This window comes from Choloepus didactylus, chromosome 13 (assembly GCF_015220235.1).
Source record: "Choloepus didactylus isolate mChoDid1 chromosome 13, mChoDid1.pri, whole genome shotgun sequence".
Taxonomy (NCBI): Eukaryota; Metazoa; Chordata; class Mammalia; order Pilosa; family Megalonychidae; genus Choloepus; species Choloepus didactylus.
Window position 1 is genome coordinate 96,233,451 of NC_051319.1, and position 16,565 is coordinate 96,250,015.

At 44.9% G+C, this 16,565-nt stretch overlaps 1 long non-coding RNA gene across 2 annotated transcripts; it reads right to left on the reverse strand.

The window, feature by feature from the left end:
• Positions 1-12,446: 12,446 nt before the first annotated feature.
• On the reverse strand, positions 12,447-16,286 carry LOC119507892. 2 transcript variants are annotated; one of them, XR_005211358.1, is made up of 3 exons: positions 16,232-16,286; positions 14,108-14,200; positions 12,447-13,899 (listed from the first exon to the last, which is right to left on the reverse strand). It is a non-coding gene; the product is annotated as an uncharacterized LOC119507892 (long non-coding RNA). The 2 variants fall into 2 exon arrangements; XR_005211357.1 differs by lacking the exon at positions 16,232-16,286 and adding an exon at positions 14,893-16,208.
• Positions 16,287-16,565: the final 279 nt, after the last annotated feature.

Genomic DNA, 16,565 nt, shown 5'->3' on the forward strand with positions numbered 1-16,565 from the left:
AGATAAAAGAATTTGATAGGAGCAGAAATGGATTTTTCTATGCAATATTAATTAGAGCATGTTTAATGTTCTTAGAGACATAAAAGTGAAGAATGTGGAGATTCTAAATGACTTGTGACTGTGGGACTTTTTCTTTTTGAATTGTGGCTCTGACAGACTGGGCCATATGAAGCTTTGGGATTCTCCTGGGCCATGCAGGGAGAGATCTGGTTCTTTACAAAAGCAGGAGGTGAGCTAAGCTGGTTCCCTTTCACTGTTCCTTTCCCCTACCCCCACCCCAATTGTGCTGTGAACAGGCTGCCCAGCACCCATGTCCAACATTCCTTGCAGAAGAGTTTTCAGAATAAGGACAATAACAACACCCTCTGCCCCTGGGTCTTTCTAGCACCTCTATAAGGCACTAAGACTCTTGGACCCGTTATCTCATTTCACCCTCCATCCTCTGGAATGGATCAAAAGCCTCCTGTGCCGGGGGTCAAGGGGAGGCCCAAAGAGCAGGGATGAGCTAAACCATTTAGACGCTCCACCTTGTATCTCACCCAGAGAGCTTCCTGTTGTCCCTTAGGCCAGATGAATGGTTCCTCCCACTCCTTTGCCCAGGGGGGAATTGATAGCAGGTGGAAAGCCCTGCTGCTGCAGTGTCATCTGCATACAACACAGAAAGCTGCCTGTGACAGAGACCTAGCCAGGCCATTGTCCCCACATACTAGGGTCCAAACCTTGGCAGGGTTTGAAGCTCCATTGGATCAGTTTGCAGTGTTGGGGGCTGACCCATATTAACAAGGTGAGACACATGCTCTTGGTAAACGCCAACATACTCACTTCCTCTGGGGGATGGGCTCCTGCGCTGGCAGAAAGTTTTGCATCCACACCTCAGGGCATATTCCTTCTGAGCCAACAGGCTGAATTAGACATCAAGAGAGTTTTGGAGGTGCCCAAAGTTGGGGCAAAGGGTGGTCCGAAGGGATGGGACGTGATGTAGTGTTCCTGCTCCATGGCAGTCTATCCTTGTCTTCACACAAAGAGCAATAGTGGGAGGCAGTAGTTCTTGGCATAGAGGTTAAAGTATAGGTTTTGGGGTTCCAGTGTGGCCTTGGGCAAGAGGCTTACTTCTTAGGTTAAATTGTGAGGATTAAATGAGATAATGCACGTGAAGCACTTAGCTCAGAGCCTGGCACATGGTAAGCATACATTAAAATCAAGCTATTATAATTAATGGTAATGGAAAGCATCAGAACAAGTCAGTTCTAGGCCCAGCCCTGCTGTAAATCATTGGCCACTTAAGTAAAACCCTCAACCTCCTTGGATCCATGCTGCTTCTTTCTCTGAAACATGAAAGGGTTGAACTAAGGGTAGGCCCTTCCACTATGTCTGTTCTGAAACTCTTGAGGGGAAGTCTGAGCCACTCGCTTGCTAAGAAGCAGCTGCTGCTTCGAGGCACTGAGTTTTCAATGCCTCAGTAAACTACACCCTCTCTGGGGAACTCGCAGCCCAAGAGAGAAGGCTGCTGAATGACAGAGAGCTTTTCAAGATATTTGGCCTGGGCTGTGCTGACTTAGAAAGAACAACGAGCATAGTTCTTAGCCCTAATGGTAAAATGAAAGCCCCTGCCAATCCCCAGAGAGAAAGCCCATTGTCAGCTCACGTATGGGGGCAGGGCTTTCACAGAATTCTAGAATGTCAGAGCTGCAAAGCTCTTGGGGAGTTTCTAGTTCAGGGGTTTTTAAGCCATGTTCTGTTAGTGCTTCCACAGTTTCACAAACGATCAACTTTCATCTCATTTTGCGTACTTCATGCTGTATCTAAAACTGTGATTGAAATACAAGGGAGGGACCTAAGCTGGTCACTCATCAAATTTTAACACACCAGAGACCAAATTCCATTAACATGTTGTGACAGCTTCTCCTGGTTGTCCCCTAAATCCACCCTTCCCTGTTCCTTTGTTGTAGAAACTACAGTGGGCGGGCCCATGGCCCCTCAGGTTAAAGACTTCATTCCCCTTGCAGCTAGGAATGGCCATGTGATTAATTCTGGCCAATTGGATGTATGTGAAAGTTACGTGTGAAACTGTCTGGAAGTTTCCTCAAAGTGAGGGGACATGTCCTTTTTTTCATCCTCCTTCTTGCTAGTTCTAACTTGGACATGACGGTAGAACTCAATCAGTTATCTTGGACTTTGAGGTGAAAACTCCCTGTTGAGGATGGTGAACAGAAGCAGGGAAGAAGCCTTGGGTGCTCAACTTTTTTACCTCCAGACTTCATTTATATGAAAGACACAAACGTCTATCCTATGCAAGCCACTTTTACTGTGGGCTTTCTGTCTTTTATAGCCAAATCTAATGACTACATTTATGTTCCCAGTGATTGACTTTATAATATATTTGTAATGTCATATTTTGATAGTTCACTAAATGATTATAAGAACACATGCCTTGTAAATAATACCCAGGCCAAGAAATGGAATTGCAGCCAGCCAGAAGCCTCACATGTCCCCCATCCCAATCACAACTACCTCCCTTCCCCCAAAAGTAGCCTTCATCAGGTCTGGTTAAGACCAGGGCAAGCCAGGCCAAAGGGTAAAGGTTGAAACTGATTGTGTTTTAAAACTTCAACTTCCATATGAGACCAAGGGAAGAGATATCTATTTGGTACAGGATCTAAATTTTCTAAACGGTACAAATCTACAGTCGATTTGTTCAAACACCACAATTGCATGGAACTTTGAATAGGAAGTGAGATACGGTAGGTTAGTATAGGCTGGAGTGAAATAGTGACACATCCCAGAGTAATTTGGGCAGATAATAAAAAATATATTTACAGCCTCCCCCTCCCCAGCCCCGAGGATCTGGGGGAAGGTGCGGATGTGTTGGACATCCTCACCTGGTCTGGTGCTGATGTTGTCACAAACATTGGGACTGGTGGTTTGATGTGCTGGGCCCTTGAGCATGGGACTTGCCCTTATGAAGCTCATTACCACAAAGGAGAGTCTAAACTTGCATGTAACGGTGCCTAAGAGTCTCCCCCTGAGTACCTCTTTGTTGCTCAGATGTGGCCCTCTCTCTCTAACTGAGCCATCTCGACAGGTGAACTCGCTGCCCTCCCCGCTATGTGGGACCCGACTCCCAGGGGTGTAAATCTCCCTGGCAATGCAGAATATGACTCCCGGGGATGAATGTGGACCCGGCATCATGGGACTGAGAGTATCTTCTTGACCAAAAGGGGGATGCAAAATGAGACGAAATAGTTTCAGTGGCTGAGAGATTTCAAATGGAGTCGAGAGGTCACTCTGGTGGACATTCTTATGCACTATATAGATAACACCTCTTAGGTTTTAATGCATTGGAATAGCTAGAAGTAAATACCTAGAACTACCAAACTCCAACCCAGCAGTCTGGACTCCTGAAGACAATTATATAATAATGTAGATTACAAGGGGTGACAGTGTGATTGTGAAGACCTTGTGGATCACACCCCCTTTAGTGTATGGATGAGTAGAAAAATGGGGATAAAAACTAAAGGACAAATGGGAGGGATGGGGGGATGATTTGGGTGTTCTTTTTTCACTTTTATTTTTTATTCTTGTTCTGGTTCTTTCTGATGTAAGGAAAATGTTCAGAGATAGATTGTGGTGATGAACGCATAACTGTGTTATCATATTGTGGACAGTGGATTGTATACCATGGATGATTGTATGGTGTGTGAATGTATTTCAATAAAACTGAATTTAATAAAAAAAAAATTAGCCTGAAGATAAATGAAACAGAGGATAAAAAACAATAGAATCAACAAAGCCAAAAAAAAAAAAAAAAAAAAAGTAGCCTTCATCCCGACTTTTATGGTAAACATGTCCTTGCATACATGCCTTTAGAATTTCATAATTATAGAACACTTAACTTGAAAAATATTTTGGTCAAAGCCCACCTTTACCTATTTATATGGGATGCCACTTGAAACCTTGACAGAAGGGTTCCCCTGGTCAAAATGAGAAATCACTGAAATAGGGCAACCTCCCTCATCTTAACAGAGGAAGAAAATGAGGCCCAGGGAGGGGGAAGAACTTTCTAAGTTCAACCAGCAAATTGGTGGCAGAGCAGACTACAATTCAGGTTCTTTCTGACTCCTCAGCATTTGCACTTTACAATTCCTCTCAGGGGAAGGGACCTAGATACAAGGTGATAGACTTGCCCAATGACTCAAGGATGGGAAAGACTTGCAAATACAGCCTCCAGAATGGGGTATTCCATCCTTACCCAACAATGAACCTGGCTCTTTCCACGCAGCCCTCAGCATAGAGAGGCTGCCGAGGACCTTGAAGCATTCGTCCCAGGTGGCTTTGCATTTTAGCGCAAAGAAATGCACCTGCAAAGGTTGAATAGCAGACACAGAGCCATGCAAAAGGAATACTAAGGGGATAAAGGGATCTTGTCAGTACTCCCCCCAGAACCCAGCACAGGGGCCTATCTCCCATGGTGCAGTGTGCTCTGAGCCTGACACATTCAGGGCCCCAGAGATCCCTGTGGTTAGGTGTGACAATGAGTCTCTGGAGACTAAGAGAAATGTGATGCAGAGACACAGACTAGAGGAAACCCAAGCTCTTCTGCCATATTCCCTAGACTTTTCTGACCAGCGTGGGGCTGCTCCTAACTGAATTCTAGGAGAATCCTTCATACTCATGAATGCCAAGTATTTTACATTGTGAATGATGCCCCTCATGCTTTCATCTAGAACATGGCAGTGTCTGAGGTCCCTCATTGGCCAGATTCTCTCCCTGTCCTAGAGCCTTGGATGCTTAAGGGTAGACCTGTTGGCTTCTGCTTTATCCTATGGGTTTGAGTTAGCAAACAGCATTTAGCAAAGATGTTAACAAGTGCTCTGTGAAACCCCCCAAAAATGTGTTCCAAGGACAAATTATTTGGGAAACAATGCACTCCTATCTCCGTTTTGAAAATTCACAAAGTACTGTATTTTAGCACATCAAATGCTCTGAGAATTCCTGCAATATAGAATTTTGCTTGACTTTGATGAACCTGGAATTTCCTAGACTTTTTGTGTTTGGGACCTGTGTTTCACCAATAGCATTCTGCAGAAACTGTTTGGCAAGTGATGCTGCAGCCTCTTTGATGGATAAAGAATGCATTTCTTTATTCATCATATAAGGACATATTTGGACAATGTGGCTAGAAAATCACCTTTCTGGCCCAGGTAGCCCATCTCTCTGGAAAAGTACTGAATTATCCCAAATTCTATAAAAATCCACTCCTAATAAACCCAAGAAGGAACTGCAGAACTGACCTAAATATGCCCAGTCTGGGGTGGGTTCCCGGGGCAGAGCTGGGCTGGGCCCCACAGCCTGGCGCTGGGCTTGTTGTACCAAAAGCCCCAGCCAGCCAGCAGCCACCCAGTGTGTGTCTGGACTTGTTTTTTCCTTCCTTTTGCTGCTCCTTTTAGAACATAGCTGAATGGCTCCAGTCTCTCAGCCCTGTTCCCAGCCAATGTTTGGACCCCTCAGAGTCTGGCCAACTCCTCTCCCACCAGCTTCGATAAACACCTCCCTCCATGCTAGGAGCTACAGCACTGGGCTGTTTTTCTCCTGCATGCACCCCAGGAAGCCTCTCCCCTTTGCCTGGGCTTCCTTCCCAGGGCCTTGGCTGCCAACCCATTTTAAACTCATCCTCAGCCCAGTCAGTCACCTGAAGAAAAAGGCTCACAGAAAGCCCAAGATGAAAGGGTCTTTAATCCTGTGACTTGTTGAGTTTTGTTTTTAGCAGGAGAACCTCATTTTCAAAACAAATTATTACGCAGATTTTACCAGTTGATAGAACAGATGAAATAAGGACATTTACTTATAATAAACATCTATTATAATAAACTTATTTATTATAGCAAAACATTGGGAAAAAACTAGTCCATCAGTAGGGAACTGGTTTAATAAATTATGGTGAACTCATACAATGGAATACTATGCAGCCATTTAAAACCTAAGGCAATTCCCAACAATAATTTTAAAAAATCTTTATTTTGTATGGATAATATTTGCTTAACAGTTTCTTTTTAGTACAAAGACAAAGATTACCATTAGGTTTGTTATAAATTACCACCCCCTGTTCAAACTCATCTAATGTTTACATGGTTCTTAATAATGGTGACCAACATCCTGGTTTGCCCAGAACTTTGGGTTTCCCAGGATGCTGGATGTTTGGTGCTAAAACCAAGAAAATCCCAAGCAAATCAGAACAACTTGGTTATCCTATACTTAAAAGAAATTAGCACTTTAGTTTAGATAGATGGTTATTAATTTTAGCCCATGTTAATAACCAGAATATTCACAGATGCAATTTAACCAGAATTTATACTTTAAATAAAAGTATATAAAAGATATTGTGGTAAAGTAGAAAAAAAGTCAAAGTACCAAACACTGTGCTGGGTGTGCTCATTTTTAAAGTTTTCTCTCTTTTTTTCCTAAAGATCAGAACTAGGGAGCGGTGGGGGATTTATCCACATAAATAAAATAAAGCTTGCGACTTCTTATCTATTTTTGACCCTATCATAAGAAAATAGTTAGACTGATATTCATGAAATTTTTTTTCATTAGGATGGTCTGAGTTAAAATATAGGCTGTTCGGCATATGAACAAATTCATTCTGGGAATCCTGGAGAGGATGCTCAAGTAGATAAGTGGTCATTCTCCAGAAAAGCTGACCTTAATTAAACTGGAGGGGCCTGTAGCAATTGGAAAAGACACATCAGATGGGCTCAGGTCCACTGACAGAGAAAACAGTGGTTTTCAATGAGAGCCCAAAATGAAATGTCACAAGGTCGACTCTCCCAATGGAAGGCCTCAGAATGCGGTTGAGCTCTTCCCACATGAGTAAGCAGAAGCAGATGTCCACTGGACACCACTGCTGCGTACCTCAGGGTCTCCATGCTTGGGCTGCATGGCAGGAGCAGCCAAAATCTGTGGGAAAATGGCCCCTCCCAATTTCCATCTTCCAAATCTGGCAGGCTGCGTCTAATTGACAAAGCCTCATTTTCAATGAGAATCGTAGCTGCAGGGAAATCTGGTGAGCGTGGTTTTTTAGCTTTCCAGCTTCGTGTACAGGAAAGTACGCAGAGGTTGGAATAGATGTGGGGCACCAATTAACTATACTGACCTTCTGTGGGAGATTAGCTGAATAAATTAAGGTACGTTCTTGCAATGTAGTGTTTTCCAGCTGTTAAAATCAGTATTTTTTTTTCAGTCATTAAACATTTTTTAGCCATTTAAGTTGACAAGAAGGGACAGATCTTCTTAGAAGAACTGAAAATAATATATTCCAAATAATATATATATATATAGGTACTCCCCCTTCCAGGAAATGGATCTTATTTCCCCACCACCCCACCACCACACCTCTTGAGTGTAGCTGGATTACTGACTTGTTTCCCAAGAATAGATTATGATAAGGGAAAAATACTGACTTTACAGTGGAGGAATCTGACAGACATTCCCTCAAACAGGTGATCAAGCCAACATCACCAGTGATGAGTCATGCAGGTCTCTTATGCCCCTGGTATTATGATAAGAAATGCACTTCACCTCAGTGGTTCTCCTCTCCCAAACCTGTATCTCCAGTCTAATCATGTGAAAAACGCCAGGCAAACCCAATTAGAGGAACACTCTACAAAATATTTGACTAGTATTCTTCAAAAATATCAGTCATGAAAAACAAGGAATGACTGATCAATTGTCACAGATCAGAAGAGACTAAAGAGGCACCATGGCTGAAGGCAATGTGGTCTCCTGGATGGGATCCTGGAACAGAAAAACCAGGGAAATCCAAATGAAGCCTGGAGTTTAATTAATAGCAATATACTAATGTTCATACCTCAGTTTTGACATATGCCAGAGTTTTGTAAGATTAATATTGGGGAAGCCAGGTGAAGGATAAATGGGAAAACTCTGTACTATCTTTCCAACTTTTCTGTAGTTCCAAAATCATTCCCAAATAAAGGATAATTGTTGCTCTTTGTTAATATGAAAATGTATCCATGAACTATTTAGTGAAAGAAGTAGATTACAAAACATCTATATGAATAACATGACTAATGTTTATCAAGTGCTTACCATATGCCAGCTCTGGTGCTAAATGATGGACATGGATTGTCTCATTTAATTCTTAAAACCACCCAATGATGTTAATGCTATTATCCCCAATTTACAGACGGGGAAAGAAAGGCCTAGATGGGTTAATTAACTTTCCAGTAAGATAATGGAGCTAGGATTTGAACCCACATGGTCTAATTCCAGAGCTTGGGCTTTGAAATGTACCATATATCACCATTTAGGTTTATATATATTTACTTACTGCCAAAAAGGGCCTGGAAGGATATACAGCAAAAAGGAGGAGAGGATTTTCCTTGCCCTACAGGGATTAGGGGGGCTGTTTTAATTTACGGTAAGGTTATTTTAAATTTTTACAATGATCCTATATCATCATAAAAAGTTAGACATTTCCAGTAGGACTCTTTGACTTCTAAAGGCCTATGCAGTGCCGGCATTCTAGGGTTCCTGGGGGCCCCTGCCATCTTTGCAGGTTTGGCCTGAGACATAGTGGGTGGGCCTGAGGCTGGAGGGGGATCTGACCCTCTCAGGGACCCCAGGTTGCTCTTCCAGTCTTCAGCTTCAGCCTCTCCCTCCAGCCCTCCCTGCTCTTTCATCGGCTTTTCTGGCCTCTCTAATTACTAGGTGTGTAAGGGAAACCATAGCTTCTGCTTAGGCCAACAAAGGAGTTAAATGCCCACAAATGGCTGCCTCATTGAGAGCCATTTCCAAATTGGGCCCTGGGAGGGGCAGCAACTGTACCCGGGCGTAAGAGGAGGAAAGCACTGGGGAGAGGCCTGACATTGGGTGTAGGCTTGGTTCTTCTACAAAGTGGGAAGATTCAGGGACCACATTGTCTAAACTGTAAGACACAGTAGCCAGCACTGTCTGAGCACCTACCACATGCTGGGTGCTCCACGTGCACTACCTGGGAGCAGGTGCCGTCCTGCGCTCTCCTGGATGAGGAGAGGTGGAGTAACCCACCCAGGTGCATTCTGATGACCTCATGCTCTCTCAACTCCTGCTCCGGCTCTTTCCAGGTTGGGTTGGGAACCGTGTGAACTGGCATGGGATCAGTAGGGCCCCTTTCCATCTTTTCTTGGCTTCCACTATCAAAAAGGCATCAACAAAGAGGCTTGTGCCCAGGTGGTCCCACTAACTCAAAACTCCATCCCTGAGGGAGAAAATATGGGATATTCCTTGTGGGGCAGGCCAGCGAGGGGGTGGTAGGCATGGGAAAGGGAAAGGACTTTCTGCCTCTGAGGAGTCACCAGGGGGAAGAGCTAGACTGATGCCCTGCATGTCAGGACAAACCCAGCACCAATTGTGAGAAATGCCGGGGAGATAAGTGTGGGCTCAATGCCACAACTTTCCCTGCCAGAGCTGTCCAGAGCACAGCAAGCTGCTCCTGCTCCCTCTCAGAGGCAGTGCAGGCAAGCCTTGGGGACCACCCATCAGAGGCAGCAGATGTGGATGTGGGGCTGGATGATGTTACAATGATCATAATGGCCACACTGAGCACCTTCTGTGTGCATGCCTCATCGTACTTAACTCTAAGAAGAAGGTATTATTCTCATTGTTTACAGATGAGAACACTGAGATCCTAGAAGGTTAAGTGACTTGCCCAAGTTCACACAGCTTGTAAACAGACAGTCTGGGACTTGAACCCATGTCTGACTGCAGAGCTTGCATTCTTATCCAAGATACAGCCTCCTTCTAGGTGTCTGGGGATCTGTGGTTCTAAAAGGATCAGAATCCAAGGAGCCCAGGAGAAGGAGACCAACTGGAAGTGACACCCTTTTTTCCAGAGGCTCTGATCTTTTATTTCAAGGCTCAGGTCAGCAGTCACGTTCTCTGCCCAGGGACATGCAGGAAGCAGATTAGGAAACATGTCCACTTAAATGAAGTGGCCTCAGCCCCTGAAGACATGGAAATCTAAAAGCAGCTCTGATGGTCACTCCCAAGAAATTACAGACTCGGGCTTTTGAAGAGACTGACACTAATTAGAGGAGAAAGCCACAGAGAGGGCCACGACCTGCAAAACAACCCCTCACCCTCCCACGTGGTGTAGAACTCAAGGTTCCACTTTCTGCTTTTCATGGTCTGCCAGGGCTAAAGGATCACCAGGTCAGAAACATTTTCAACTTTTATAATTGTGGAAGATTTTCCAGCTTCAAATTGTATAACTGTGAAACTTTCTGTTCAAACAAAAAAGCTCGGTTTGTGGAATGCCATTATCGAGCAATAGGCACACGGTGATCTTAGTTTCCACAGTGTCATGTAAGTTAATTATTATTAGGATCCCCATGTGGCAGATGAGGAAATGGACTTGCACAGAATTATCAGTAACTTCCCCAAGGACACACAGTTATTAAGTGGTGGTGGAGGATCTTGAATCCAGATTCGCTGAGGTCCAGATCATGGTTGAGATTGCTGGCTCGAGGAGGAAGCCCAGTAGATAAGACTGTTAGATGCGCAGCCTTGGTTTGGCTGTGGATGTGTTGGGTTTGGAGAATCGAGCCCTCTGAGACTCTCCCTTGTGCCCTGTACTTCTGTTATCTCCAGAGAGCAGTTTAAAAAACTGGACACAAGTCAAATCCCCATCAACAGGGGCATGAATAAACGAATTGTGTTATAGCCAAAGAATATGGATAAAGCTGAAAATAATTAAGCTGAATGAAAAAACACCAGACAAAAATGGCATGTATATAAAACTCTAGAAAATGCAAACCAATCAATGGTGACAAAAAAAGCAGATCCATAGTTGCTGGGAGGTTGGGGAAAGGATGGTAGATATTCCCAGGGGTGCAAAGAAACTTTTTGCATTGATAAAGATGTTCACTATGTTGACTGCTGTGATGTTTTCACAAGCATGTGTATGTTAACATTTATATGTCAAAACTTAAATTGAATATTTTAAATGTGTAATTTGTTGAATGTCAATTAGATTTCAATAAAGCTGTTTTTAAAAAAACAAAATCCAAAAGTTAAAAACTTATATTTAACAGCATGCAGAGAGGGAAGGTGACTTGTGCACAGTCACTCAGCACAACAGCTCCTGCTGTTGAGTGCTCTGCCATGGTGGAGCACACCAAAGGGCTGGAGTGGCTTTCTTCTTTCCAGCTGTGGCAATACATGGCAACACACAGGGTGGATGGGTAGGCCTAATGAGTCAAAGTTGGCTCAGCTTTACCCCATCAGTCATGGCCAGATTTTCTTCAAGGGACCCAGGAAACAATGGCACATTACTGGGAACACCCCAGGGTTGGCTGCAGGTTGGACTCACAAAGGATGTTTGAAAAAAAAATACAAACCTGCTAAAAGGATTAGGCCTGGCCATTTCCTCCTCTGTAAGATGAACTCAGCAAACCTCTATCTTATGGGGACCATCTGAGGATGAAGTAAGATCAATTCAAGTGCATGGCACATGATAAGCACCCCCAAAATGACAACCTTCACCCATCCATCCACCAACACTTAGTTTGTGGGAAGGATAAATGCCTGACCTGATACTTGAGGACAGGAAAGACACGTGGACAAAAAGCTTTGCCACAACAGCAAAGCTTACAAGACAAATGCTTTAAGGGCCAAAAGGAGAAATGAATGACTCCCATTTGTGGTGAGCCTTCGAGGAGACTGTGGCATGTAAGGGGGGGAGAGGGATTTGTATATGGAGATAAGGAAGCAGTGTGGAGGCAGGCAGAGGGGATCCACTTCTAGGGGGCAGGGTGAACAAGAGCTAGAGACAAATGAGGAGCCGCCCGGCTGCAGTGAGAATCGAGCAGGAAGGACGGGAAAGGATGGAAAGATGGGCTGAGGCCAGGAGTTCACATCGCACCCCACCCCCACGCCCACCCACTCTACAGGAGCCCTTGCTTTGCTCTGAAATCTCGTTTGCTCCGTGGACAGCCAGCCTCAAAGAACAGAACCAAGGGCCTCAGCTGGGAACTTGGATTCCAGCTCCCGGGTGGGTGGGAAAGGGGTGGCAGGGGGGTGCAAGGAAGAGCCCAAAGAGAGGAACCTCTCCGAGAACCGCTCGCCCTAAAAGGCACTGGTGTTTGGACACCTGGGAGTTTCCAATGGGCCAGGAAGCCTGAACCAGTTCTTCTGGAGAAATGGTGAAAATGGAAAAAACCCTCAAGTTTGTGCTCCCAGAGACTGCCTTAAACTTCTCAGATCAGAAACTTCTCAGATCTGGAGACAGAAAAAAAAGGAGGTGAGGGGAGAGGGATTGAATCAAATCCAAAAGACACTGCTTCCTGGTGGCCAAAGAACCCATACACCATCAGAGCTGCAAAGGCCAGTCCTCCCTGAACAGTGGAGTCCCTGGGCCCCTTAGGGTCTGGGAAGATAGAAACGACTCTGAGACTTGTTTAATACTTTAACAACAGGACTGAAATCATGCAAGCACACCAGTTAAGAGTAAAAATGACATCTTATTTCTGTCTGCCAAGTTCTAGGTCTTCACTACCCTGAGGTGCAGGTCTTAAGACACCCATTGTACAGATGAGGAAACTGCTTCTGGAAGAGATTAGGGGACTGGTCCAAGGTCATGGGTGACCAAATACAGGGCCAGGTCTTATCTCGGCATCCAGCAATGATGCACTCCTAGTTAGTGCCCAGTAAATGGATAAAGCAGTGATTCTCAACACATGGGCCCCTGACCTTTCAGAAGGTCCATGAGTTAAAGAAGTTATTTCCATAGGACATTATTTGCCTTTTTTACTTTCTTTCTCTCACAAGCGTACAGTGGAGTTTTCAAGTCTGCATGATGTGTGATAATCTCATCTCTTTGGTGGCTAATGGGATGTGTGCTGTGCATTCTTGCATTTTAAAAATTCCTACTTTAATTTCTAATACAGTATGTATTGATGGATATAACCAAAAGCTTTTCAAGATCCTCAATAATTTTTAAGAATGTTAAAGGGTCCTAAGTCTAAAAAGTTTGAGAACTGCCATTTTAATACTTTTTTAAATTTTTAAATAAAGTTACACAGGCAGACTAAAACATTCCCTTTGTTTTGACATAATTGAACAGCTCTGTGAGGCACTAATTCTTAAGTCTGACTGGAATTCTAGTTGTCATTTCTACAGATCTTTGAGTAATGAAATACTGAAAAACGAGCAAATGGGTAATGTTTCCTGAGTGATTTCTACCTGACAAGCACTACTCTAAGTGATTTACATGTATCATCTCATTTAATCCCCACAACCACCATTTGCAGTAGACATTATTATCGCATTTTGTGCATGTAGATGCTGAGAAGTTAAGAGGCCTATCAAAGGTGACCTACCTGGGAGGTGCTAGAGCTGGGACTCCAACCCAGGCAGTTTTTCTTTATAGCCTGTACTCTTTCCTACTAATCTAACTGCCCTGATTAACATTAGGCATCCCTTAAATGCAATTCACTTGATAAACAAAAGTTTTTTAAAATATGGAGTTTAAGAAAGGAGTGACAAGAAAGTGATCTGGCCCAACTTCTTCACTTTACAGATGCGAGAAAATGAAGCTCAGAGAAGGGAAGCGACTTGCCAAAGACTTCATAGCAAATTGTCAGATATGGAACCAGGGTCCAAGCCTGTGACTGGCGCTCTTGAAACTCCAATACAAGTGAACATGGCAAACATCAAGGTCTGCAAGTGGGCAACATCAAGACCATGCATGAGACAGCATCTCCAACGAAAGCAGCTTGATTTTATTGCAGGGAAGCTAGGGAGGAGCAGGGTTTAGTGAGGGTCTCCACAGGAACTCCCATCGCTGAGCAGGAATGCCAGGTCCCATATCTGTTTGGAAGCCAGGAAAAGAGAGGATCAGCCGTCCTAGCAGAGAGAGATGAGAAGTTAGGTGAAACAAAGGCGCCACCTGCTGTGGACACAGCAACAATGCAAAAGCAATAAAGGTTCCACTAAGAAGCGGTTGTGAGGGGTGAGGTGGGAAACCCTGGGCAGCAGGACTAGAATCCAGTGTCCAGCCCCCCACACCGCACCCACAAAGCCTGTTATCCTTGGTTCGACCAGAACTCATTACCCTTGCTAAGCCAGTCACTGCTCAGGCCCTCTTCTGGGGAACTCCCAGGGCTGCTGGGGTGCACAGCGAGCTATACTCCCATTCTGTTTCGGGCTGAGGTTGGAAAAGCAGTGAAACACGATCAAGAGCAAACAAAAATGCCAAAGCCAGATAATCAAGATGACATCATAACCAACAGACACTGAAGGTTCCTCTCTCTCTGCTGTTCCCAAACCTCACTGCAAATAAGTCACCAGGGAACCTCTTAAAATACAGACTCCAGAAACAGAAGCTGCCTGGGTGCTTGGGGTAAAGCTTGCTAGATCTGTGATTCTTACCCAGTGTTGTGCATCTGAATCTCTGGGAGACTTTCATAAACTACATATGTTTATTGAAACATTCACAGACAAAATTATATGACGTCTGGCATTTGCTTCCAAATAATCTGGAGGGAGTTGGCCAAAGATGAAAATAATGATGGCCGTGATTTGATAATTGTTGGATCTGGAGGATGGGTATGTGGGGATTCATCTTACTTTTCTGTTTGTGTATGTTTGAAATTCCCTATGATAAAAAAACTCAAAAGAAATAAATAAAACTCTCATGGGAAGAACGCACGTTAAGCTACACACGGGTTACAACCAGCATGTATTAAATAAAATTCATATGTCCAGGCCAAGAGTTTCCAGTTCAAGGTGTCTGGGTTGGGGCTCCCACATGTATACTGCCAGCTCAGAAAGAGGTGTACCTCTCCCCTCCCTCCATCCCTTCTTGTCGCAGAGCACATTTACAGAACACAGTCTTACCATCTGACATGGAGGCCCAATGTGAAGCAGACAAAAGCAGGGTGACCTGGGACAGAGAGACCCAGAGCCCCACCTGCTCATCTTCTCCACAAAAATCCCTAGAGACGGAGGAACAGTGGGATGGACTCTGTTCTGCAGGATGGTGGAAACTGTTAAAGTTTTACCTTCCTGTGAGATAATCCCCCATGTTTAGAGGGGACTGCACAGTAACACCCATGAGGCAGGACAACAGGGTGGAGGTCTAGCCCCATTTTACAGGTAAGGGGAACATATCTCAGGGAAGTGGGGAGACAAGCCCAGAGCTGAATTGGAATCCCAGAACCCCAATTATTCATCCAGGGCTCATTCCTGAACATGAGTGACAGCCATAGGGGGTCACAGGAAAAGGGGTGAGGAAAACAGACTCCTCTGTCATCTCCCGATGTCACCATATACACAGGACACCACCCTAGGTCAGATTCCAAATACCTGCTTCAGGAGGGAGGCTGTACTTGCGGGGGACTGCCTGGGACTGCCAGTTGGCTGTAACTAGTCTCTGCTTCAGGAGCTCTCTGTGGGCACATTCACAGCGCAAATGCCACCGGAAGTCTGCCTCAGCCACTCATCCTTGTGAGGCCTGGGTCCAGTCACTTTCCCTCCCCAGGGGAGCCAAGCCACATCAGGGGTGGCAATCATTGTAATTCACACGTCAAATGCACTAACTGGGGAGACACAGCCAGTTGTTGTGGCTCTGTTGTGGATTCTGAGCCTGGCTGGGCACAGTGGGGAGGATGCAGGGTCAGTGAGTAAGATCTGCCAGGGATCCCGGAGGGAAGAGAGGGCAGAGTGGGGGACTGTGCCATTTATCTGCCTCCCCGAATGACGTAAAATCTAAGGGAACTTCCAGCTTAGACACAACATTGTTTTGCACCAGGGGCCAAGGGCATGCTCAGGAAACTGAGGGCAGTTCCTAGTGGGGAGAAAGGCAAAGTCTGAATTAACTTGCTTGATCAGTGCTTAGCAGAATGAGGCATAGGGCACAGGTTTCATCTCTGATGGAAAAGTCAATTTATCAAAGCAAAAGGACATACTGCTCCAGGGTCAGACACTCCTAACTTAAACCCTGCTGACTATGAAATAAGGCACCCCCCTCCAGTCATAAATGGGAACCAGACAGTGCTCTGCCTATTTGCAGGGAGCTTTAAGGATTCTCTGAACTTTGTGATTTGCATTAAATAATAATAATGAAGTATTTGTAACCTCTCCAAAGAAACTCAGGGTGCTCTCCTGCTCTACTTAAGAGTTAGCCCCTGTTGTGAGGGGTGGGCAGGTTTATTCAACCAGCAGAAGCCTCACCCACCTGCCCCCTTTGGTCCATCCTGCAGGTTGGAGTCCCAGGTCCCTGCTACTTGGGGCCAAGGTAGGAAACGGCCTTTCCGGTTTTCTTCAGGGTCTCCAGCAGAGCGTCTGTGCTGTGCCCCGACTCAATGCAAACCTTCTTATTGGGCAGGTCAATTTCAAACTCAACTCCTGCAGGAAGAGGAAACAGGGTGTGGAGAAGGGGAGGAAGCAGAGACCCTCCCAGTTAGAGGAAGAAAGAACTCAGGCTCCTAAATTACCATTCACAACCAACCTTTCCCTTTCCTCTAGACTAGGGGTTAGCAAATTTTTTGGCAAAGGGCCAGATAGTAGTT